Genomic DNA, 23,690 nt, shown 5'->3' on the forward strand with positions numbered 1-23,690 from the left:
CACATTCCAGTGGCCAATTACTCTTTCTGGGAAGAACTTTCTCCTCACCTTGAGCCTAAACTTCCCCTGGTGCAGCTTGAGACTGTGTCCTCTTGTTCTGCTGCTGGTTGCCTGGGAGAAGAGAGCAGCCCCCACCTGGCTACAACCTCCCTTCAGGTAGTTGTAGAGAGCAATAAGGTCTCCCCTGACCCTTCTCTTCTACAGGCTAAAGAACCCCAGCTCCCTCAGCCTCTCCTCATAGGGCTGTGCTTGAGACCTCTCCCCAGCCTTGTTGCCCTTCTCTGGACACGTTCAAGTGTCTCAATATACTTCTTAAATTGAGGGGCTCAGAAAATGAAACAAAGCAAAGGGGTTTTTTTTGACTAATCCTCTTCCTGTCATCTTCTAAACCAGCTGAGAGTCTCCCAACACGCAGGCAGGTACAACACGAGGAGAAAGCTACAAAGCCAAGAAGCAAAGTGGAGCAAAGTAAACAGCTGTTGCCAGTCGAGGCTGGGGAGAGAGTCAGAATTAAGATGGAATTTGTAAATTTAGCAAATCTATTCTGAGATTTCTGAATGATGAATCACTCTCCGCCTCCCTAACTTCCGATAACGCCTGGAGAGAAGGTTCAGTTGGCTTAACCCTGGCCCTTCGTCATCTTGCAGCAAAAATATCCCACAAGTGCTATTTTTCCAAAGCTGAGTCCTTGCACTACAGGGCTCAGTACCTGTCACAGGCTGTTGCTTTTATTTTTCAGGGCATTTCATGAATTGACTCTTTGTAGGTGGTCTCTTTGATCTACACTATAGCTAACTATGCACATTCCATGCCCAGCCATTTGCTTTGGCTTTTTGATCAGCTGAATGAAATAGAATAGAATAGAATAGAATAGAATAGAATAGAATAGAATAGAATAGAATAGAATAGAATAGACCAGACCAGGTTGGAAGAGACCTTCAAGATCACCAAGTCCAACCTATCATCCAACACAATCTAATCAACTAAACCACGGCACCAAGCACCTCATCAAGTCTCCTTCTAAACACCCCCAGTGATGGCCACTCCACCACCTCCCTGGGCAGCACATTCCAATGGTCAATCTCTCTTTTTCTGTGAAGAGCTTTCTCCTCACCTCGAGGCTAAACCTCCCCTGGTGCAGCTTGAGTCTGTGTCCTCTTGTTCTGGTGCTGGTTGCCTGGGAGAAGAGACCAGTCCCCGCCTGTCCACAACCTCCCTTCAGGTAGTTGTAAAGAGCAATAAGGTCTCCCCTGAGTCTCCTCTTCTCCAGGCTAAGCAACCCCAGCTCCCTCAGCCTCTCCTCACAGGGCTGTGCTCCAAATCCCTCCCCAGCTTTGTTGCCCTTCTCTGGACACATTCTAGCAAGTCAATATCTTTCCTAAACTGATTTAACTTGAGTGATTTAACTTGACTTAACTAGATTTAACTTGACAAGGCTTGGAAAAGACTTACCAGAAACACTCATCAGGAAAACTGATAGGAACCATGACTGGCCCAGCAGATTCTCTCAGTGCATTCAACTGATGCTAGGTGAGAGCAGCTTCCATTCCTGGTAGTGGAGAACACCAGCTCCTCATGGCAAGCAGCCTGGGGAAGCATAGAAGGTTCCATGTGAGCAGAAGGAAAAACTTTTTCACTGTGAGAGTGGCATGATACTGGAATGGGCTGCCCAGAGAGGTTGTGGAGTCTCCTTCTCTGGAGATATTCAAATCCTCCCTGGATGTGTTCCTGTGATCACCTACTCCAGGTGATCCTGCTCTGGCAGGGGGGTTGGACTGGATGATCTTTCAAGGTCACTTTCAACCCCTAATGTTCTGGGATTCTGTGAAGAAGAGGGGAGTTGAACATTTCAGCTGAGAAAAGTGGTTTAGCTTCTCTTCTCTGTCTCTTTTTTTTGTGTCCCATCTCTTCTTTGAGTTGTCTACCCTCTCCTTAGATTGGCATTCCCTTGCTTTTTTGTCACCTTACCCACACATCTTTCCCAAGCATTCTTGGAGATGACCTTTCTCCTGCAAGACCCAATCTCCATAGTCCCTCTCTTCTACTGGTGCTCTTTTTAACCTTCTTTCTCCTCCTTTTTCTCAAATCCTTTTTTTAATTCTTTTCCCTTCTCTCATCATACTTCTCTGCCCTGTAACCTGCCACTTTCTACTCAAAAAGGGAATGATAAATCAATAGCACACACTGTGGAATTGCTGGCTTTTTTAATTTCATTTAAATTCTGCCCTCATAGCAATCAATTCAAAACTCCACTCTCGCAGCTGGAAGAGGGGGAAAATGCATGCAAGTGTCTTCTTCACACACTGTTTGAGGGCAGTGACACACACAACCTCTGATGCCTGTGCACACACAAACACACACAGCCCGCGGTGGCACTTGCAAGCACAGGTGGTGTGTCAGAAATCACACTGTCGTTTCTCTTGAGGATTTGATCTCCTTTCACTGTCAAGCAAACAAGCAAAAAAGCAACACTAAGCTTTTGCTGTTTCCCTTTCACATTTTATGCTCCTCAGAGAGGTAGTTTTTTTTTTTTTTTCCCCAGAACATTGTGTCAGATGACAGAAAAAGTAATTTGTCACACAACAATATTGATTTAAATTCTTCCCCAAAACTACTAGAAGGTCAGGCTTGGAACACATTGCTGACATCCTCGTTGGTAGACACCTTTGGCCACAACACTGCCAGACAGAGCTTTTATTTTGGCCAGGAATGGATTTTCTCCCTGTAAAGACCCACAGGCCTGCCACAGCTGGAGCCTGCAGCAGAAGCTCATCAATGGAGCCCACAGACCCAAGTAACAGTTGTGGCATGGGAAGGACTGAGAGCTGCTCATCAGCTGGACAGGAGCCCCATCTGAATCCTTGCGGCATGTCCCTCTTACACAAAATACAGTCCAGGTAATGTTGACTCAACTCTCAGTCATACAAGCAGCATGAAATTTGACTAAAAACATCAGTGTCTGCAATGGCAGTCAGGAATGAATAGACTTGCAGTCAGGAATGGATAGATTTACATTCAGAATACACTAGGCTGCCAGAGAAGACATGTCCCCTGGTTTTGCTGAATGAAGAAGCCAACAATACCTCAGGTCTTAGCTGAGGCTCTTCACTTAAGTGCCAGAAGTAGGTGGCACTGCCCTGGGCCCTTGTCTTTGCAACATGGTAAATATGAGTCAAGAAAGCATTGGAGAAAACATTTTTCTTGTCAGGAGAAAAGAGATCTTACAAGAGTCATGCTCCTGTGTTCCAGTTCCCCGTGACAGAAGTCTCCATGATCCTAAAGTCCAGGTGCATCTTACATAATTATTTAGTTCATCCTATTAGAAAGGCATCCTGTTGCTGTGTGGTGCTCAGGCTAAGTTCTAGCTGGTCCTTTGATGGCAAATGAGAGGCATAAATCAATGGCAATTGATCAGTAATTATACAAAATTACAGTATGCTTTTGTGGTGTTTTTCAAAGCAAGAGTCATTTTGCTACTCAGCCTGACTAATTTCTGGCTCATATTGAATCATTGTGCTATGTCTGCAGCTCATTAAAGCCACACTCACAGATCTCTCACCACTTTGCCTTGGTTTTAGGAATGCAAAGGGGAAGAAATGAGGCTGTCTCCCGGCCTCTGCAGTACCTTCAGAGTTGCCTTGAGGTGGCACAACATTGGCAGGGTAATGTTGGGGCTGCAGGCTGAGCTAACAAGACAGCTCAGGTCCCACCACCACGGGTGAAGGTCTTTTGCTCAGCTTCACAGGTTGCAGTGCTGATGTAAGGCTTGGAGCAAAGCACAGGTATTCTAAAGCATTATTAGGCAGTTCAGTCCCTGTCTTGATTCTTGTAGACCATAGATAGACCATATGTAGAACATGGATAACTATGTCCTTCAGGAAATATTGCAACAGCACAAACCCATTTCAATAGTTTCTGGGTTTGGTGGGTTTATTCTTTTTATTTTAGGGGGGGTCAAAGTTTGTGCTGAAATGAGACTTACTTAGAAAATGCCTCTGCTAATTCCCACTTAAGAAAAAATTAGTTTGGTCTGATAATTACACACACACACACATTTATTTGTACTTTGTTTTATAATGCTGGGAAACTTTATTGAAGAAATAATGAGGAGGAGGAGGAGGAGAAGGAGAAGAAGAAAGAGAAGAAAAAGAAGAGGGAGAAGAAGAAGAAGAAGGAGAAGAAGAAGAAGGAGGAGAAGAAGAAAGCTGAAAATAAACAATTCCAGAAAGCAGAGTTATGTCTTCTGGAATATCAAATCAGATCAACACACAAAATGAGGCTGTCTCTTTCTGTGTAGACTAAGTATTCCCCATAGCCTCTTTTATGCCATCTCTCTGGCATAAAGTGAATATTACAACCACCATCAGGCAGCATCTTTCAGTCACAGCCTTACTCCATAAAGGTCGGGCCCAGGCAGTACAGCAATGCATCTGAACACTGACTTCATGATATCATTCTGCTATACTGAAGGCAAACAAAAAGCCAACTGGAATGACCTTGCTTTCTAGGCACTTCTGATAACCATATCAATATCCTACACTATTTCAAGCTTTCAGAACTACTCAGCAGCTGTGATCAGTCACTTGCAAGTGAATTTTGGGCAGATTAGCCATGCTAATTATGATGGAAGTAATAAAGGGAAGCAGTTTGGCTTTTGCACTTCAAATATACAAGTTGTTTCATCCTTCCCATGCTTCCACAATCCCTTATTTACATTCCTGCCATGTCTAGGAGAATAAACTGGTTTAGAATGGGACCCTGCGGTACTGGCATCCTCCCTTCATGCAGCAAGAGCAATCTTGCTCTCTAGAAAGCTCAGAAAGGGAAGGCAGAGGAAGAAATGTGGTACTCCTGGAACACAGATCAAAAGTCTTTGTCACAGAAGACCAAGGGAAAAAAATATTTCAGGAGAGGACACATCATTTCACCCATTCCTGTTGTTCAGAAGAGTCCAACATTTCTTTTTCATAATGAAGTTTTAAAGCTGAGTTAACTGCTGGCCATTCAACCCTGTTTGATTTCCTCAAGTACCAAATGCCCAGCTTCGGGTGAGAACCTTGCCGCCTTTGCTAAGCAGGGAGTCATCAACCCCCCCCCCCCAGATGGATTTAGGATCTTAACTTCAGTTAATCTGCTTGACAGCTCTGAAATCAATCTGCCATCTGGTACTCAAATATATCCAGAGAGTAAAAAAAAAAAATCCTTTGGCTGTGGGTAAAGGGAGAAACAATAGGTCTGTAACCTTCCCCTTCCTCCTTCTGCCATGAATAAATGCAGAATAGTTTGTTGTTGCTGCATTTTAATCGTGTTTTGATGGACCAGAAACAGTGGGAGTCATATGGCACATTAAAAGGCTTAGAGAAATCCAGTAGAAGGAAATGAAAGCTTTTTGGCTTGTTTGCTTGTTTGTTTGTTTACTTTAATGAGAATGTGCAAGAACCAGAATTCTTTCCAGCTTTTTTTTTTTTTTCCTGTTTTCCAGTGTGTTTTGTTTCAACTTCTTTAATGAAAGGTGTGCTGGGATGTCTTCCTTCATGTGGGGAGGCCTGTGGATGTGGTCTACCTGGACTTCAGCAAGGCCTTTGACACTGTCCCCCACAGTAAACTTCTGTCTAAGCTGTCAGCTCGTGGCTTGGACAGCAACACTCTGTGCTGGGTTAGGAACTGGCTGGAGGCTGAGCCCAGAGAGTGGTGGTGAATGGTGCCACATCCAGCTGGCAGCCAGGCACCAGTGGCGTCCCCCAGGGATCAGTGCTGAGCTCCATCCTCTTTAATATCTTCATTGATGATCTGGATGAGGGGAATGAGTCAGTCATCAGCAAGTTTGCAGATGACACCAAGTTAGGAGCAGATGTTGGTCAGTTAGAGGGTAGAAAGGCTCTGCAGAGGGACCTCAACCAACTGGACAGATGGGCAGAGTCCAATGGGATGGCATTCAACAAGTCCAAGTGCCAGGGGCTGCACTTTGGCCATGGCAACCCCATGCAGAGCTACAGGCTGGGGTCAGAGTGGCTGGAGAGCTGCCAAACAGAGAGGGACCTGGGGGTACTGATTGACAACCACCTAAACATGAGCCAGCAGTGTGCCCAGGTGGCCAAGAGGCCCAATGGCATCCTGGCCTGCATCAGGAATAGAGTGGCCAGCAGGAGCATTGTGCCTCTGTACTCTGCACTGGTTAGGCCACACCTTGAGTACTGTGTCCAGTTCTGGGCCCCTCAGTTTAAGAAGGACATTGAGATTCTTGAACGTGTCCAGAGAAGGGCAACAAGGCTGGGGAGAGGCCTTGAGCACAGCCCTATGAGGAGAGGCTGAGGGAGCTGGGGTTGCTTAGCCTGGAGAAGAGGAGGCTCAGGGGTGACCTCATTGCCCTCTACAACTACCTGAAAGGTGGTTGTAGCCAGGAAGGGGTTGGTCTCTTCTCCCAGGCAACCAGCACCAGAACAAGAGGACACAGTCTCAAGCTGTGCCAGGGGAGGTTTAGACTTGAGGTGAGGAGAAAGTTCTTCACCAAGAGAGTCATTCGTCATTGGAATGTGCTGCCCAGGGAGGTGGTGGAGTCACCGTCCCTGGAGGTGTTCAAGAGGGGATTGGACGTGGCACTTGGTGCCATAGTCTAGTCATGAGGTCTGTGGTGACAGGTTGGACTCGATGATCCTCGAGGTCTTTTCCAACCTTAGTGATACTGTGTTATATTTAGACAATCCTGAGCAGGCTGGTGACCAACTACCTCTAACTTCAGGCAATTTATCACCTAACTGGAACCACCAGCCAAGCTAGGAACCTTGCACTTTCATGGGGAGAGACCAGCTCCTTCAGATGACAAACCTCACTTCGGTGCCTTGTCTCAGACAACTTTTTCCCTCTGACTGATATGCAAGCATAGGCTCTGATGCCTTCCCAAAAGCTCCTGTTCTGACACCAGAATGATTAAAAAAGCTTCTGCACCATTCAGTGGTGCAGAAGTGTTCCACCAGGCAACAACAGAGACGTGCAGTGAAATGCTTCCACTGCCCACATTACTGATTTCCAGAGCACACATTCAAATACAAACTCACATTTCTGAAGTAGCACTGTGGGTGCTGTCCCCAAGATATTCTTCCATCAATACAGACACATGATCATGAACTAAATTAAGTGCACTCCATGGCAACCATAATGAACAGCATCACTTCAAATGCTGCCAAAATGGCAACATCTCCAATTTAATATCGCAATACGTTGGCTGTTAATTAAAGAGCAAGGGTTAGATTCAAGGGGGGGGGGGGGGGGGGGGAATGAAAATATGTCAGAGAGAATGTATTCCATGCATTACTAATTATGTCAGCCTCTTTAAAACAAGCCAGGATTAATTATGTACCAGATCCATCCCCAGTATAAGGGAATAATTGAATTTCTTACAAAACTTCAGCACAATAAGAGGCATTGTGGGGACTGCACATTCTGTGCTCCATCACACATTGTGGGGGGAAATGGGCTTCCATGCTGCAGTTGACTCAATGGGAAATCTGCTGCCAATTAACACTGTTAATACATGTTAATTTAAGATTTCCCTTTCCCAACTAATTGATATCTGATTAAGCTCAGAATAGGTTTTGTAAAGTGTTCATTAAATAGCTAAAATTTTCTCGCAAGTTTTGTGTTTTATGGAAGGCCACAATCACAAAATATGTAGCTCATGTAATTTCCAAGTCATTATAGAGTAATTGGACTTATCAGTTACATGCTAATTAAACTTCAACCAAGAGCTTCTCCTGCAATCAATTGACATCGGAGAGATGCACGGAACCCAGCTCATTATGTGGAAGCAGAAGAGCTGAGGCATTTGAAACAGAGCAGGGCAGAGAGAGCATAAATTCATACCTGCCCTGTTATGTGGATAGCACCTGTAGCTCTTGCAGCTAGAACATGAGGAGAAAAACCATCACAGAATCATAGAATCAGTAAGGTTGGAAGAGACCTCAAAGATCATCAAGTCCAACCTGTCACCCAACACCTCATGAGTACTAAACCGTGTCAAAGTACCCAGAGCAACCAGACATCAGGGTAAGCTTCAAAACTGTTCCCAGAGTCTGGATTAGCACAGGTATTTAGCCTGTGCTCTTTTTCTGCTGTGTTGTTATCTTATTGTATCTAATAATGAGCTTCACTGGGTTTATGTCTGCTTTTGTGGATCCACAATCCACTACACTGTGAAGTCTCCCAAGAATCATAGAATCATAAATTGTCAGGGTTGGAAGGGACCTCAAGGATCAGCCAGTTCCAACCCCCCTGCCATGGGCAGGGACACCTCACACTGCAGCAGGTTGCTCACAGCCACATCCAGCCTGGCTGCAAAATCCTCCAGGGATGAGGCTTCCACCACCTCCCCGGGCAACCTGTGCCAGTGTCTCACTGCCTTCATGGGGAAGAACTTCTTCCTAACATCCAATCTGAATCTACCCATTTCTATTTTTGTTCCATTCCCCCTGCTCCTATCACTCCCTGACATGCTTAAAAGTTCCTCCCCAGCTTTCTTGACCCCCAGCAGATACTGGAAGGCCACAATTAGGTCTCCTTGGAGCCTTCTCTTCTCCAGACTGAACAACCCCAACTCCCTCAGTCTGTCCTCATAGGAGAGGTGCTCCAGCCCTCTCATAGGCCTTCTCTGGACATGCTCCAGCACCTCCAGATCCTTCCTGTAACAGGGGCTCAATGCTCCAACTGGACACAATGCTCCAGGTGTGGTCTCACCAGAGTGGAGCAGAGGGGGAGAATCGCCTCCCTTTTCTTATTATATACAAGAAGGTAATTTTAAGATCATTTTTTATGCTGGCTATGCTTCTCTTGATGCAACCCAGGATGTGATTTGCTTTCTGGGCTGTAGGTGCACACTGGTGGCTCACGTTGAGCTTCTCATCCACCAGCACCCTCAAGTCCTTTTCTTCAGGGCTGCCCTCAAGCCAGTCCCTGCCCAGCCTATATCAGTGCTTGGGATTGCCCCAACTCAGATGCAGGACCTTGCATTTCATCTTGTTGAACCTCATGAGGTTGTCATGGGCCCACCTTCTCCAGCCTGTCAAGGGCATAGTGTGCATGCATCACAACATGGGGCAACCTGCTTTTGGATACCTACTCAACTGCCTGCTTGCCTGCATACTGCTCCTGCCATGCAACAGTGAACAATTTGTAATTTCCACAGGAAATAAATTATCCATGAAGAAAAGAAGCAATGGCAGAAAGCACTGGTTCTTCCCAAATTCAGGTGTGCTTTCCTTGCCTGGAGACATATTTTGACAGTATGATATGGGCAGGAAGACTTGGTGACATTATGTGATGGGGAAGACCAAAAGACTTATGTCCACTGTGAGATTTGCCAGCTTGTGAACGGGACTAGTATGACTGGGTGAGGAAATTTTGGGGACAAAAAGGGATGGCAGTTGTAATTGTTCCTAGTAATTAATGAGGACACAAAACATATGAGAGAACATCAGCTGCTTTAATGACTTTCTCTAGCTTCCCATCCGCTTCCTTTCTCCAGGTCTATGCTTAGCATTTCATCTCTCTGCTGGATTCGGTTTTGGTGGCTGGAGACAAGAAAAATTCAAGGCAATTCTCTTTCAGGGAAAGGGGAGGGAAATGAAAACAAAATGTAAGCAAGTTTCCCTTTTGGTGCTCCCAGGGATTCAGGTCTTTTCTCTCTTGGAGGAGAAAAAAAACCCCTGCTGATCTGCATGGGAGGTTTGCCTGAATACAAATTGTGGGATTTGATCCTAAAGCTTATCAAATGGGCTGGAGCAGGGCTCTGCTGTATCCCAGATGCACAGCTGTGAGAAATCCGGCCCACAGATCAGCTGAAACCCAACCTGGGTACACCATGGCAGCACACAGTCTACATCCAGAGCGCATCCTCTGTTCCACGCCATGGGAGCCTGCACCCAAAGAGGCAGACAAAACCTAAGGGAGCACAGAGATTTCTAAACCACAGGAACCAAAGCAGTGCCCAGAGGGGTTTTCTTTGGTGTTTTTGTGGGTTGGTATTTAAAGAATGTAGATTCCTCCAAATAAATACTCTGCAGGTCCCTGATTTCCCAGGCTGATATTGCTGTGCTGCTAATTTATATCCTTCTCTGAGTTTAGAGCTGAAAGCCAAGCGTGAGTTTTACATGTTCAGTGAAAGTCTGGGAGTTTGTGGGAAGATTTAGAAAAGATTCCACAGTCAGCTGCTAATATGATGTTCTTTAAATACAATTAAGCATGGACAGGTATTTTGCACTCATTGAAAACAAGTCAGATTAAAATAGTTAATCTGTCTGTTCAGGAGAAAGCTCAGCTCTATAACCTGTCTGCACAAAATCCTTTGGAAAAGAAGCCTCTTCCTGCAAAACAAAAGAAACAAAAAGCAGTTTCAAACCATGCCTATAGTTATCACCAGCTTCCAGCACAAGGAAGATGATTCTTTGCCTGAAAGCTAAAAAGCTCAGAGTTTTATGCTGCTTATTAATGCCATAAGACTAATTGTTGAGCCTTGCAATGCTTGAACAGTGATTACCCTACCTCACTTGGACTTCTAAAAAGTCCCCAGACTACTTGCCTCCAGGACAGTAGATCTGAAACACACCACCTCAAGTCAGTCACAAGAGTCCAAGGTGGTGGTATCTCTTTGAAAGAAACCAGAAGTGTGCAGACTCTGCTTGGGGAAGCTGGTGGTTATGTGGAGATTCACCAGGGTTCTGGTGCTGCTTTGCCATTCTGTGACCTTTGGATGTTGGTGGCTTGGGCAGTCCCTGCTCCCAGCCTGCCAGCCGGTGGCTGTAATTCCTCATATGCAGGAGGTCAGGTGGAAATCTGCTCCCATCCTTCTCTGTTCCTCTCAGCAGTGGTTGTAGAATCAGGGTCTTCAAATTTAAGGGAATCCTGGGGTTCTAAATTGCATCACACTTCTTAAAATTAACTTTCACCTCCCTGAGAAGAGGAGGCTCAGGGGAGACCTTCTTGCTGTCTACAACTATTTGAAGGGAGGTTGTAGCCAGGAGGAGGTTGGTCTCTTCTCCCAGGCAACCAGCACCAGAACAAGAGGACACAGTCTCAAACTGCACCAGGGGAAGTTTAGGCTGGAGGTGAGTCGAGAGTTCTTCTCTGAAAGAGTGATTTGCCATTGGAATGTGCTGCCCAGGGAGGTGGTGGAGTCACCATCCCTGGAGGTGTTCACGAGGGGATTGGATGTGGCACTTGAAGCCATGGTTTAGTTAGTCATGAGGTGTTTGGTGATAGATTGGACTTGATCTCTGAGGTCTTTTCCAACCTTATTGATTCTATGATTCTATGATATCCACATCACCCCAGCAGGAACTCCTTTCCATTTGTTTATATGTTTAAGTGGGAAACAGGCTTAGAGCTGACACACACATTGTTCTACAATTACCTCTGATTTGGGTGGCAAACCTGCAAAGGGCTACAAAACCAGATAGAATCATATATCACAGTTATTAGATGGGTAGGTTTTTTAAGGTGCCCTTAAGGGCACACCCATTTTATTTGTGTATTGGATTTGTTTCAGCTGTCCTTTGTTTTAATCTTGCAGGAACTACAGCCTTTTATATCAGCATATTTCACTGAGGAGCTCCATGCCTGCCATCTGCTTACAGGTATTTTATGCAGTAAGATGTATTGCTACTATTCTTGCCATTATTAGGGGTATATGTTATGATATGAATATCATTTGCTGTGTCTTATGGGAACAAAAAAAGCAAAACTAAATTAAGTCTTTACCCTTTCTGGCTCTTTGCCCTTTCAGCATTTGTTTTCATGTAATTTTTCATTCTGGTCAATAATTGATTGGGTTTATGTGGAGAAGGGGAAGATGTCATCCCAGTAACACTGCCATCTCAGTCTGGAGAAGAGGAGGCTGAGGGGAGACCTCATCACTCTCTACAACTATCTGAAGGGAGCGAGGAGGAGGCAGCCTCCTCTCTTTGGTGGCAAGCAACAGGAGAAAATGGTTTCAAGCTGTGGAAATTGGCCACTGAAATGTGCTGCCCAGGGAGGTGGTGGAGTCACCATCCCAGAAGGTGTTCAAAAAAGGATTGGATGTGGCACTGGGAGCCATGGTTTAGTTGCCAGGAGGTGTTAGGTATTAGGTAATAAGTTGGACTTGATGATCTCTGAGGTCTTTTCCTACCTGGTTGATTCTATGGCTCTATGATTCTATGATTCTATGAAGGGGAGGTTCAGACTGGATGCTAGGAAATACTTCTTCCCATAGAGGGCTATCAAACACTGGAATGGTCTGCCCAGGGCAGTAGAGGAGTCACCATCCCTGAAGGTGTTTAAGCAGCCCGTGGACCTGGCAGCTGGGGACATGGTTCAATGTTGTCCCTTCAGTGCTAGGTCGAAGGTTGGACTGGATCATCTTTGAGGTCTCTTCCAAATGGCTGTTTTCTGTGATTCTGTGATCTTGGGCCACTTAATTAGGAGAAATGTTACTTGCTTCAAGCCAGATGGGCCCTGGCTAACTGCAAAGTGGCAAACATTTTCATTTTGAGCAGCATAAATCAGTATTTCCTTGGCCTTTTCCATATCTGTGGAACACACTTCCTCATGCAACTCCTTGCACTTTGGTGTTCTGCAACTGAGCCCAACCACTACTGTCTTCAACACAGGAGCACAGGGAAAATTAGCAAAGCTTTACAAAGAGAAGGCTGACTGACATTTTTTCCCATTAAAACTTCACTTTCAATTGTCCAGCAAACAATTAGGACAGAAATTCTCTGCTACAGTTCAGCTTTTACATGAAGATTCAACTCAGGCTGTTCAGCACCTGCAGCAGTTAACACCAGGTGAAATGTTTATTGTTGCACTCAAGGTAAAAGGAACTTTGAAAACATTTCATTGGATTATTTTTTGTCCCCCTTTCTTTCCTCCTGAGGATCAGTTTGAGCTTTCTGTGGGTAACAGGACCCAACACAAATATACATCTTAAACACACCACTGCCTATCTAACTGCATGCTGTTTTCACTGTTATTCCATAAATTGTCCTTTCCAATATTAATTGCCCTGCACTCATCCAAGTTCATTTCCACTTGCCACTGTGCTGCTCACAAACTTGGGTGTTGCTAGCATGTTATCTAGCATGACTTAGTTTATAGGTTTCCAGCAGGAATTTGGAATGAATTTTGGTGTCCAGCTTGCTAAGGCAGCCACAAGCAAGCACACAGATTCTCATTCCAGCCCACAATGGCTATTTCTGGGCTGGGCTGGCTGAATGTGAGCCAGCAGTGTGCCCAGGTGGCCAAGAAGGCCAATGGCATCCTGGCCTGCATCAGAAATAGTGTGTTCAGCAGGAGCAGGGACTCAGCACTAGATAAGGCCACACTTTGAGTACTGTGTCCAGTTCTGGGCACCTCAGTTCAAGAAGGACATTGAGACACTTGAACATGTCCAGAGAAGGGCAACGAGGCTGGAGAGAGGTCTTAACCACAGCCCTGTGAGGAGAGGCTGAGGGAGCTGGGGTTGCTTAGCCTGGAGAAGAGGAGACTCAGGGGAGACCTTATTGCTCTCTACAATTATTTGAAGGGAGGTTGTAGCCAGGAGGAGGTTGGTCTCTACTCCCAGGCAAGCAGCACCAGAACAAGAGGACACAGTCTCAAGCTGTGCCAGGGTGAAGTTTAGGCTGGAGGTGAGGAGAAAATTCTTCCCAGAAAGAGTGATTTGCCATTGGAATGTGCTGCCCAGGGAGATGGTGGAGTCACTGTACCTGGAGGTGTTCACCAGGGGATTGGACATGGCGCTAGAAGCCATGGTTTACTTAGTCATGAGGTGTTGGGTGACAGGTTGGACTTGATGATCTCTGAGGTCTTTTCCAACCTTACTGATTCTATGATTCCTATTGATGTGCTTCCTATGACAATTACAAGTTATTTCCTTTATTCTTCCCCCCTTTCCCCACCAAGTATAATTTTTACCACTAGGGAGAGTATAAACCTGAAAAGTTAGTTGGAGGATGTAAATTGGAGCTCCTTGCCAATGTTTCACCTTCAAACAAATGTAGCTTTTAACAAATTATATCAAGCCTAGGAGAGGTACTGTCGTGAGTCACTCTGGAACATCTTGAGTGCTGGGGTATGCCAGCAGAAATAATTAACTTCAACAAGGCTCTCTATTAAGATGCAGCAAGCACAATTAGAGGAGTTGCAGTTTGGAACAAGTGGTTCAACATGTTGGTGTCAAATGGAAACGTTCTCCCTCCTCTATTGGCTTGGCAGCCGTTGGACTTCATTAGGAAGAGCAAAATGTAGAAGCATGCAGACAGGTGCACAGCAGCATTAAGGACTCCATAACAAGGCAGAGCAACAGCTTAGTTTTGCTGTTAACAGGAGAGAGACAGGAAAAGACCATCCAGCCAGAGCCATGAAAATGATCCAGGGTGAGCATTAGTTAAAAGTAATGATAATAATCATAAATTGAAGGAAAACACTGGCAATTCACAGCGTGAGCACTGCCTCCAAAAAGGAAGGGAATTGCCAAAATAGATAGTGATTTGTGTCTGTTGTCTCAGGCGAGCCTGTGGGGATGTTTAAAAGGAAATTGTGTCTTAAATTGGCAAAGCAGCAACTCTGTTTCCCAGCTTAAAGCAAAAATTAAGGATTTGGCTATTGATATCTGATGCTTAAGGACTAATTTCCTGCTGCTAAATATGTGTTCAGGGGCTTTATACCTGCTGAAGCCCAATTATTAAAGTTCATCTCAAAATGTCTCCTTAACTTAGACTTTTGGAAGTGTGAAATAAAAGAAAAAACCCCAACCTTTGGAAATATCTGGACAGACATTTTGAACATTGGTGAATTGCTTAGAAAAAAATTCTGGGCATTGACCAGAATTAGGCTTTTTCTTACAAATGAGATTCATCAGAGGGCTTAACGCTATCACACTTCAAGAGTTAGGCAAGACAGGAAATGTAAGTGTTTAGGATGTGTGCTAGTGATTAAGGAAAGCCTTGCATTGGTGCATAGGTGGTCAAGAAGGGATTGGATGTGGCTCTTGGTGCCATGGTTTAGTCATGAGGTCTGTGGTGACAGGTTGGACTTGATGATCTTTGAGGTCTCTTCCAACCTTGGTGAGTCTGTGATTCTGTGGTATTCCCCAGTGTCTGGAGGAGAAAGCACTGAAACAGACTCAAGGTGTTTAACAATACTCTGTGAGAAGGAGCCACATCATAAGCACAACAGTGTGCACTTGCAGCCCAGAAAGCAAATCACATCCTGGGCCACATCAAGAGAAGCACGGCCAGCAGGGTGAGGGAGGTGAAAGTCTCCCTCTCTTCCACTCTGGTGAGACCTCACCTGGAGTACTGTGTCCAGTTCTGCAGCCCCTAGGACAGGAAGGATCTGGAGGTGCTAGAGCATGTCCAGAGAAGGGCCATGAGGATGAGCAGAAGGCTGAAGCTCCTCTCTTATGAGGACAGGCTGAGGGAGTTGGGGCTGTTCAGTCTGGAGAAGAGAAGGCTCCAAGGAGACCTAATTGCAGCCTTCCAGTATCTGAAGGGGGCTACAAGAACGCTGGGGAGGGACTTTTTAGGGTGTCAGGGAGTGATAGGACCAGGGGGAATGGAACAAAAATAGAAATGGGTAGATTCAGATTGGATGTTAGAAAGAAATTCTGCCCCTTGAGGGTGGTGAGGTACTGGAAGAGGTGGCCCAAGGAGGTGGTGGAAGCCTCATCCCTGGAGGATTTTAAGGCCAGGTTGGATGTGGCTGTAAGCAACCTGCTGTAGTGTGAGGTGTCCCTGCCCATGGCCAGGGTGGTTGGAACTGGCTGATCCTTGAGGTGCCTTCCAACCATAATAATTCTATGATTCTATGATGCATGTACAAAACAAAAACAGGGTGGGAGAGCCTTCCTCCAAATCATCCATCCCAGAACAAGTCAGAACATCCATTAGTCAGATACCCAGCCTCGTGAGATGCACGAGATCTCCACAGAGAGCCTGGAAACCAATCTTAGAAGAGAAACACTTCTCTCCAGCAATGGTCATGTATGCTGAAGTCACACCTGGATATTTCAGGAACAGGGGGAATCAAGGTGCTGTCATGCTGGGCAGTTGGCAAGAGTGCAGCTCTTAGCTCATGATGTTAAGTGCCATGTTTCTTATCCCATTGTGAAGTGACACTTGCCCATGAAGAATTGCCTGTCCTTCAATAAAGCACCTTTTAAACAAGTTCATTACAAACTCATCTGAGCATTCCTGACAGTGTGAGACGATGGCAAATTATTCATTATGAATAAACTACCAGACAAATATGCTCTCTTTTTTCCTTTCTCTTCTCCTTTCCCTTTGGAAAATCTTTTTATTTTCTTTTTATTTTTAATTTTTCTCATATTTTTCTCTCTTTTTATTCTTTCTTTTTCTCCTTTTCCCTCATTCTTCTTTTTCTTTTTTCTCTTTCTTTGTCTCTTTTTTATTTTTCTCTTTTTAAAATTTTTCTTTCTTTTTCTTTCTTTCTCTTTTTTTGTCCTCATTCTCTTTTTCTCTTTCTCTTTTTTCTTTCTTTCTCTTTTTTCTTTTTCTTTCTTGTTTTCTTTTTCTTTCCCTTTTTCTTTTTTTTTTCTTTTTTTCTCTTTCTCTTTCTTTTTCTTTTCCTTTCCCTTTTCCTTTTTCTTTTCCTATTTCTTTTCCTTTTTCTTTTCCTTTTCTTTTTCCTTTTTGCTTCTTCACATTCTAATTATTATTATTGTCCTTTTTCTTTCCTTTTTGTTTTCCTTTTCCCTTCCCTTTCCCCTTCCCTTTCCCCTTCCCTTTCCCTTTCCCTTTCCCTTTCCCTTTCCCTTTCCCTTTCCCTTTCCCTTTCCCTTTCCCTTTCCCTTTCCCTTTCCCTTTCCCCTTCCCCTTCCCCTTCCCCTTCCCTTTCCCTTTCCCTTTCCCTTTTCCCTTTCCTTTCCCTTTTCCTTTTCCTTTTTATTTTCCTTCCTCTCTTTTTTTTTCCCTTTCTCATTGCTTGCTCACAAGCTCAATGCAACTCAAGTGAATTTGTTGATTTTCATTGACTTTGGAGCTCATGAGAAGATTTTGTGGAGGTGTATTACTGGCATATTAGAGGCTGCCCCTCTAAATCTATAAACTAAAATCCCAAGACAAAAAACCACGTCAGGAAGGGAACTGCAAGATGAGCAATACTTTTGGCTGAGTCAGTGACTAATTCAAAACTAGCTTCAGGTCTTCTGGAAGCTGCTAGACCATTGGTACAGAGTAAGAGCAAATTAGGCATGGTAAAAGTGGGAGGTGAGTAGAGAGCACATCAATGACTTGTAGCAGTGTTTGAGAGGCAGTAGTGAATAGAAAATCAGGTCACAGCTGGATTATATTGACTATCTGATTTTCATCCTCCGGATTTTTACGTGCCTCACCGAGGTGTTACTCACAAGGAGTGTGAGATTTTTCTGTTTGCATCCTCTTTACTGAAATGGTCTGAAGAGGAGAATGAAGAAAGGTGAAAACTGTGCAATTAGTGGATAACAAGGCTACAAAAAAATTATAGCAAATACCACATCCTTCAGTATTCAGAAAAATGCAGTAGTAAGAAAGATGCAAGCAGCAGCAAATAGCGAAAGGGACGCACGCGTGCCCCACAGCTGAATTGCAAGCTATTTCCACCGTATCCTATTCCCAGCACTTGGCTCGTTGGCTCCGAGTTCTTCTGTTTCTGTTTGTTTTACTTAAATGAGCAATTAGTCAAATCTGAGTTAATGAAGCTTGCTTAGTCATCCAAGGTCTGTAAAACTTTGCCAGAAGTCAGCATCTTTGCAACCTTTGAGACTGAGGGAGTCTGGCACAACAGGCTTTGCTGACTGGCTGCTCTCGCCGTCTGAAATCCTGTTTATCAGCTCGTTTCAGGCATCTTTTGAAATGCAGGAGAGATGAAAAAGGAAGACGTTGCCCTGTCAGAGTAGTTCATATCTGGTCGTTTAGACTAAAGATTGACAGACTTAATCATCTCTATTTGAGATAACAGTAAAATATCATACTCTGGAGTCAATAGTGATCAGAGGGGATAGATTATATCTGAGAAAGGGTGCTGCTCTCTGTATGGCAATTGGAATTGGGGTTAAATCCCCGAGGAATTATCACACATCTGGGATAGAAACTGAAAGTGCTGCTCTGATCAATAGGAGTTTGATAGCCTGGAGCACTTTCAGGGGGAAAAAATAAAACCAAACCCACCTTTTTTCCTCTATAAGCTCCAAGTGCAGAACTGAGTGACACTTGAGAGGGCAACTTTCAAAGTGAGAAGGCAAATGTAGTGTCCTGCTCACAACTGCTATTGCCAGTCTTCAAGCATGGAAAGGAATCTCCCAGGGAAAGAGGGACAACTACACCTGTTGGGCTTCACAGGCATGCAGCAATCAATCAGTAGAATTCAACAACAGTGTTACTATGAAAAAAAGCACAGAAACATCTTTTGACATCCACACTCTCAAAAAAAAAAACCCCAAAGGCTTAAAGTCTGCTTTGATAACCCAGCCAAAGTTAGCTTTAAACGTTTTAACTAATAATTCCATTCACACTTAAAAAATCCAAACCTCCCTTGGAGGAAAACAGAGAATGAAAAAAATTCTTCCAAACTCTGTAAGTCTGTCTCCTCTCAGAAGCTGGTAAAATGAAGCAGTTGGAATTTCATTTGGCAAATGTGACTGAACAAGCAGTCCCCAGAATCAAGCACATGGACCTTTACATGGGAATTAAGAACTAAATTCTCAGTCTGAAGGCTAGAGCAGGTCCCTATTTTTAGTGCATTATTCATGGAGATGTACAACCAAGACATGTGGATTACAGGATTACATACTCACATCCTCTCTCCTGGGGAGACAAGGTCTGAACTAAAGTTGATGTAATGTGCCACCTCCTCCTTTCCATTTCACTCTTCAGTCTCTCCATATCTCCATCTGTTTCAAGGCCATGTATTAAGTCACCTTTTGTAGTGCCTCCTTTCTCATGAATCCTTTCATAAACCGAAAGTATCTTAAGAACTCAATTAGCTCCAGCAAATTAACCATGTGCCCTTACACCTACCTTCTGCACTTACTCCTACCTTCTCCCTTTATCTCCTAACTTCTCATGAGGCTGGTGCCTTCTTGCTGCTGTGCAATCACTGAGCTCCTGAAACAGTGTTAGAAATCCTGTATTGCAGGCCAAGGTGATAAATGTACTCAGAGCCTCAAATCCTTCTCAGTTCTGTGAGAAGGAGAACCTTTCTGCTTTGGAAGCCTAAAAAGATCTGCGCTCTTTTCTCAAAGTCTAGCAGCTCAAATACCCCCATCACACAGGCTAGCAGCTAAATGGTTTGGGGGCCAGATTCCACAGCAGTGCCAAGCACTAAATGAAGAGAGAAATGATTTTAACTTCTGATTCTGGGGTATCTTCCTCTGTGTCAAAGAAGAATGAAGTACTTAAGTGTTCTGTGTCTTAAGGCCTAGTAAATCTGTACAAGAATACAGTCCTCTCCTTGTCAATGTGCAGTGCTAAAGCAGCTCCCTTCTAGGATTCTCTCTCCCTGACTGGAGTCATCTGTGCTGGACACTATCTAAAGAAGCGAACTTTTGATACAAACCCCACGCCTCTTATCTCTTTTTTGTTAACCAGAGGCATAGTGACTGCAGATTAATCATAGGTTATTAAATGTACCAGCTGACACCTGCAATGAGCAGACATTCGCTGTGCCATCTGAATTTTCAAGACAAAACAAGAGTCGTCTTCAGCCCTGTGATAATTCATAGTAGAGATTATTTTTGGTTCAGGCTTTATCAGGCACTGGAAAGAAAACAAGCACAAACTCCCAGATTTACACTTCCTTTTTCACAGTTATCTGACCCTGGGAGCTTAGCAAGGTCTTACCTCCTACCAACAGACTCTTTTCAATTATTTTGCAGAAATGGTGTCTAGAATCTGCAGACTTCTCAATATGCAGTGACAAACACTCTCATTTCTAGGTTCACGTATCTAAAAGAGATTTACTTAACACCATCAAACAGCCATAAATATTAGAAGTGACTATTCTCACAGCAGCTAATCCATTGGTTATGTGTCATCCTTATGGGCCACAAATGCATTTTGGAGGGTAAAGGGAATTTAACCTGATTTCATACACAAGAAGATACTTGCTGAAGAGGGATATAGTCCCTAATCCACTGGCTTTAGCTGTATACAGCAGGAGCCTCCTTCCAGTGCATTTTTTTTAGCAAGTCTTTGCAGCATAAGCCATTTCTTAAAAAAACCCAGAGCATTTCTTTCAGATGCTGCTCTCTAAAACTTCCAGGGAACCAAGGATGATGAGATCACTACAGAGACCTTTGGGAAAACACAAATCAAGCCTTTCTTCAGCCACCAGACACCATTAACCATAAACCTGAGAAAGTGCTGTAAAATGTTACACCATCAACCATGAATGCAAAGTTAGAAGAGTTCTTTCACAAGTGAGCTTCTTCACATTCACTGCCTTTGACTTTCATTTATTTCTTTGTTTGCTATCCTGTCACAGCTGGATACAAGCCTCACAGTTAAAGCCTTCCCTGGGACAGAAGTACTGAAAATAATTAACTGAGCAAAGCTGCTACCCAGTGGAGAGAAGATGGATAGTGATGATTTCTGCTCATCTGCTCAGCATCCTCTGAGGCTGGGGTAACAGCAGCAGGACTAAGCTGGCCTATCCTCCATTAGCAGGTGTTTGCAGAGTTTTGAGAGGTTTTCTGAGAGATCACTTGGTCTCTTCTCTCAGGCAACCAGCACCAGAACAAGAAGACACAGTCTAAAGCTGTGTCAGGGGAAGTTTAGGCTGGAGGTGAGGAGAAAGTTCTTCCCAGAAAGAGTGATTTGCCATTGGAATGTGCTGCCCAGGGAGCTGGTGGAGTCACTGTCCCTGGAGGTGTTCAAAAAGGGATTGGATGTGGCACTTGAAACCATGGTTTAGTTAGTCATGAGGTGTTGGGTGACAGCTTGGACTTGATGATCTCTGAGGACTTTTCCAACCTTATTGATTCTATGATTCTATGATCACAATGAAATCACAGAATCACCAATCACACAAAAGGTTCTCATTCCACTATCATTCTTTATTGTACCAGGTATAGGCCCTCCCTAATCACAGCTTGGCATAAGATGTAAATCTCAACAATTTCAAAGTGCCCAGCCAACAGTGACCAAAATTCTGATATAAGCAGATTGTAGAGCTGGTTAATGAACAGCTTTATCAGAATACAGAATTAACCAGGTTGGAACAGGCCTCAGAGATCATTGAGTCCAACCTATCACCCAATACCACCTGATCAACTAAACCATGGCACTAAGAGCCTCATCCAGTCTCTTTTGAAACACCTCCAGTGATGGTGACCCCACCACCTCCCTGGGCAGCACACTCCAAAGGCCAATCTCTCTTTCTGGGAAGAATGTCTCACATTTCTCATGTCCTCTCATCAAGCCCCAGGAAACATTGTTATGATGTAAATGAAATGCTGGTGAACACATTCCTGCCTTTATCCCATCTCACAGGACATTTCAGCCCACTCTACCCCAAAAAAAGAACATATATAAGGGGGAACACAGAGCAGGCTTCTAGGCCCACAGTAAGAGCACAAGGAGCCAGCAAGAGACCCTGATGCAGCTGTTCTGGTAGATTCAATGTGGACTACAGGACTGGGACTTCTCTGTATTAAAAAAACCCACAACTACTTGTAGCAGCTGCAAGCAAAAATGATTTGAAAACAAAATGTGGTTGGTTTTTTTTCCCTAAGACCTGGCCCCATATCTCCTGCTATTATTTCTTCCACCTAAACAAAAAGAAGTCATTGCTGATATACCATGAAAGGGAGATGAATTATGGAGGTTTGTTCATAAATCTTAATAAGGATGAGTTACTCTCTGGCCTTAAGTGATATTTCACTAAACCATAATAGCTTTATCCCCTGTTTTCTCAGGATATTACCACTGATTGTTTCTTTTTCACTTCTGAATCACAAGTTTAATGAAATTACCCTCCCAGAACAGTGCCAGCCTCTAATTTAGTATCTCCTTTCTAGCAGCAGCAAGAAACAGAGGAAGAAGGAAGATCTCAGCCACGAGCTCCTCTCACTTCTTCCTCCAGAGGCTTTCACTGAGCCCTCAGATCTGTGGAGGGGTCTGCCTGAAGCCTAGTCATTTATAATCCTGCCTACAGACTGGTTTTATTATGATTATATCATGGATATTTTTATTTGTATCGATTCACTCTTCATGCCAAAAAAGTTGTTCCCTGCTTCTGAGATTTGAGGTGAGGACTTTTGAATACCAAAAAGCTGAGGAATGTAAAGACACTTCTGGCAATCTTGGTAGGCCCAGTAAATTTAGAGAAAGAGTTTTATACTCCCATTTTCCTTTTACACTGCCATTTTCCTTTTATACCTCTATTTTCCTTTCATCCTTCCATTTTCCTTCCCCTCCTCTTTACTGGGGAAGGAGGAAAGAGGACAAAGGATAAAGATTTCTTGATGCTGGAGCTTCCTTTGAGGTAGCTAATTCACATATATTCAGGAAAATAGAAGTTTACTTTAAATAGCTTGCTACAGCAACCCTTTTCCTCCCTCCTTTTCCTTCAAGTAGGAGATTTGGAAGCCTGAGCACAGAAAATGCTTTAGTGAATAATTTCCTGGTGAAAGGTAGAAGGGGTTCTTGTGACGAGAAACAAAGAGTTTATGATGCTATTTGAAGTCTCACTGGAAAGCACTCCTGCCTTTGCTGGGCACATAAAGCTTTTTAAATGCCTGCATTTGCATGGCAGCTAGAGCCTTGTGCAAAAAAACAACTCTTGTTTTTTCTGCCTTTCTCGCAGAGAGGAAACAAAACAGAGAGACACTAAGCCACTGGAGAGTGCAAGACAGGTGATGAAGGATAACCTAAGGAGAAAGAACGCATGAAATGTGTCACTGAAATGATTGAATATCTGCAACATTCCTTACTCCCAGCTTCCATAACAGCTAAGCATGGCAGAATCCACAATGTGCAAATCCTTACTGCACCCTGAAAATTGCTATTGGCACTTCACAAGTGAGAAACCCAAGCCTGTATGTGCTGAGGGTTTGATTTTTTTCAGAAGGCTAAAACCACAGCAGGAACTGAAGCCAGTCCCTTGAATCCTAACCTTATTTTTTTTCCCCCTCCTGTACCAGTCAGTCACTTTGTGAGCCCTGCTTTATTCCTTTTAGAAAAACAAAACAGAGCAAGAGAAAGCACAAAGCCAGCATTCATCTTGTTCTGATCCAAATTCTTTCACTTAACTAGTAATTTCACTCCAGAGAAAATGCATTTCTGTCCAGACCTCAGCTAAAATGTTTCAAGAGATGTATTCTAAACACATATTCTAAACTTTGTCACATGCCTCCACCTCTTCTGTTTGGAAAAAAAGGGGGGGAGACAAGCAAAAATGCTAATGGAAGAGGAGTGGAGAATTTCAGACATCTGTATTCTGCTCCAGCAAACCCAAGGGAATTCAATAATTCAGCTAAAAAAATGGGTAGCATTTGGGTTTTGTGTTCCTCATTTGCAGACCTCTGGAAGAGTTTGAGCTTTAATCATATCACTCAAAGGAGGTATTTTTCTGCATTGTGGTGCAGTGGATCACAAGGGTATCAACTGCACCTGGACAAAGGCTTTTTATGATCAAAGTCTCTAAGCAGTATCATCATGTAAAAC

Source organism: Dryobates pubescens, chromosome 16 (genome assembly GCF_014839835.1).
Source record: "Dryobates pubescens isolate bDryPub1 chromosome 16, bDryPub1.pri, whole genome shotgun sequence".
NCBI classification, from domain to species: domain Eukaryota; kingdom Metazoa; phylum Chordata; class Aves; order Piciformes; family Picidae; genus Dryobates; species Dryobates pubescens.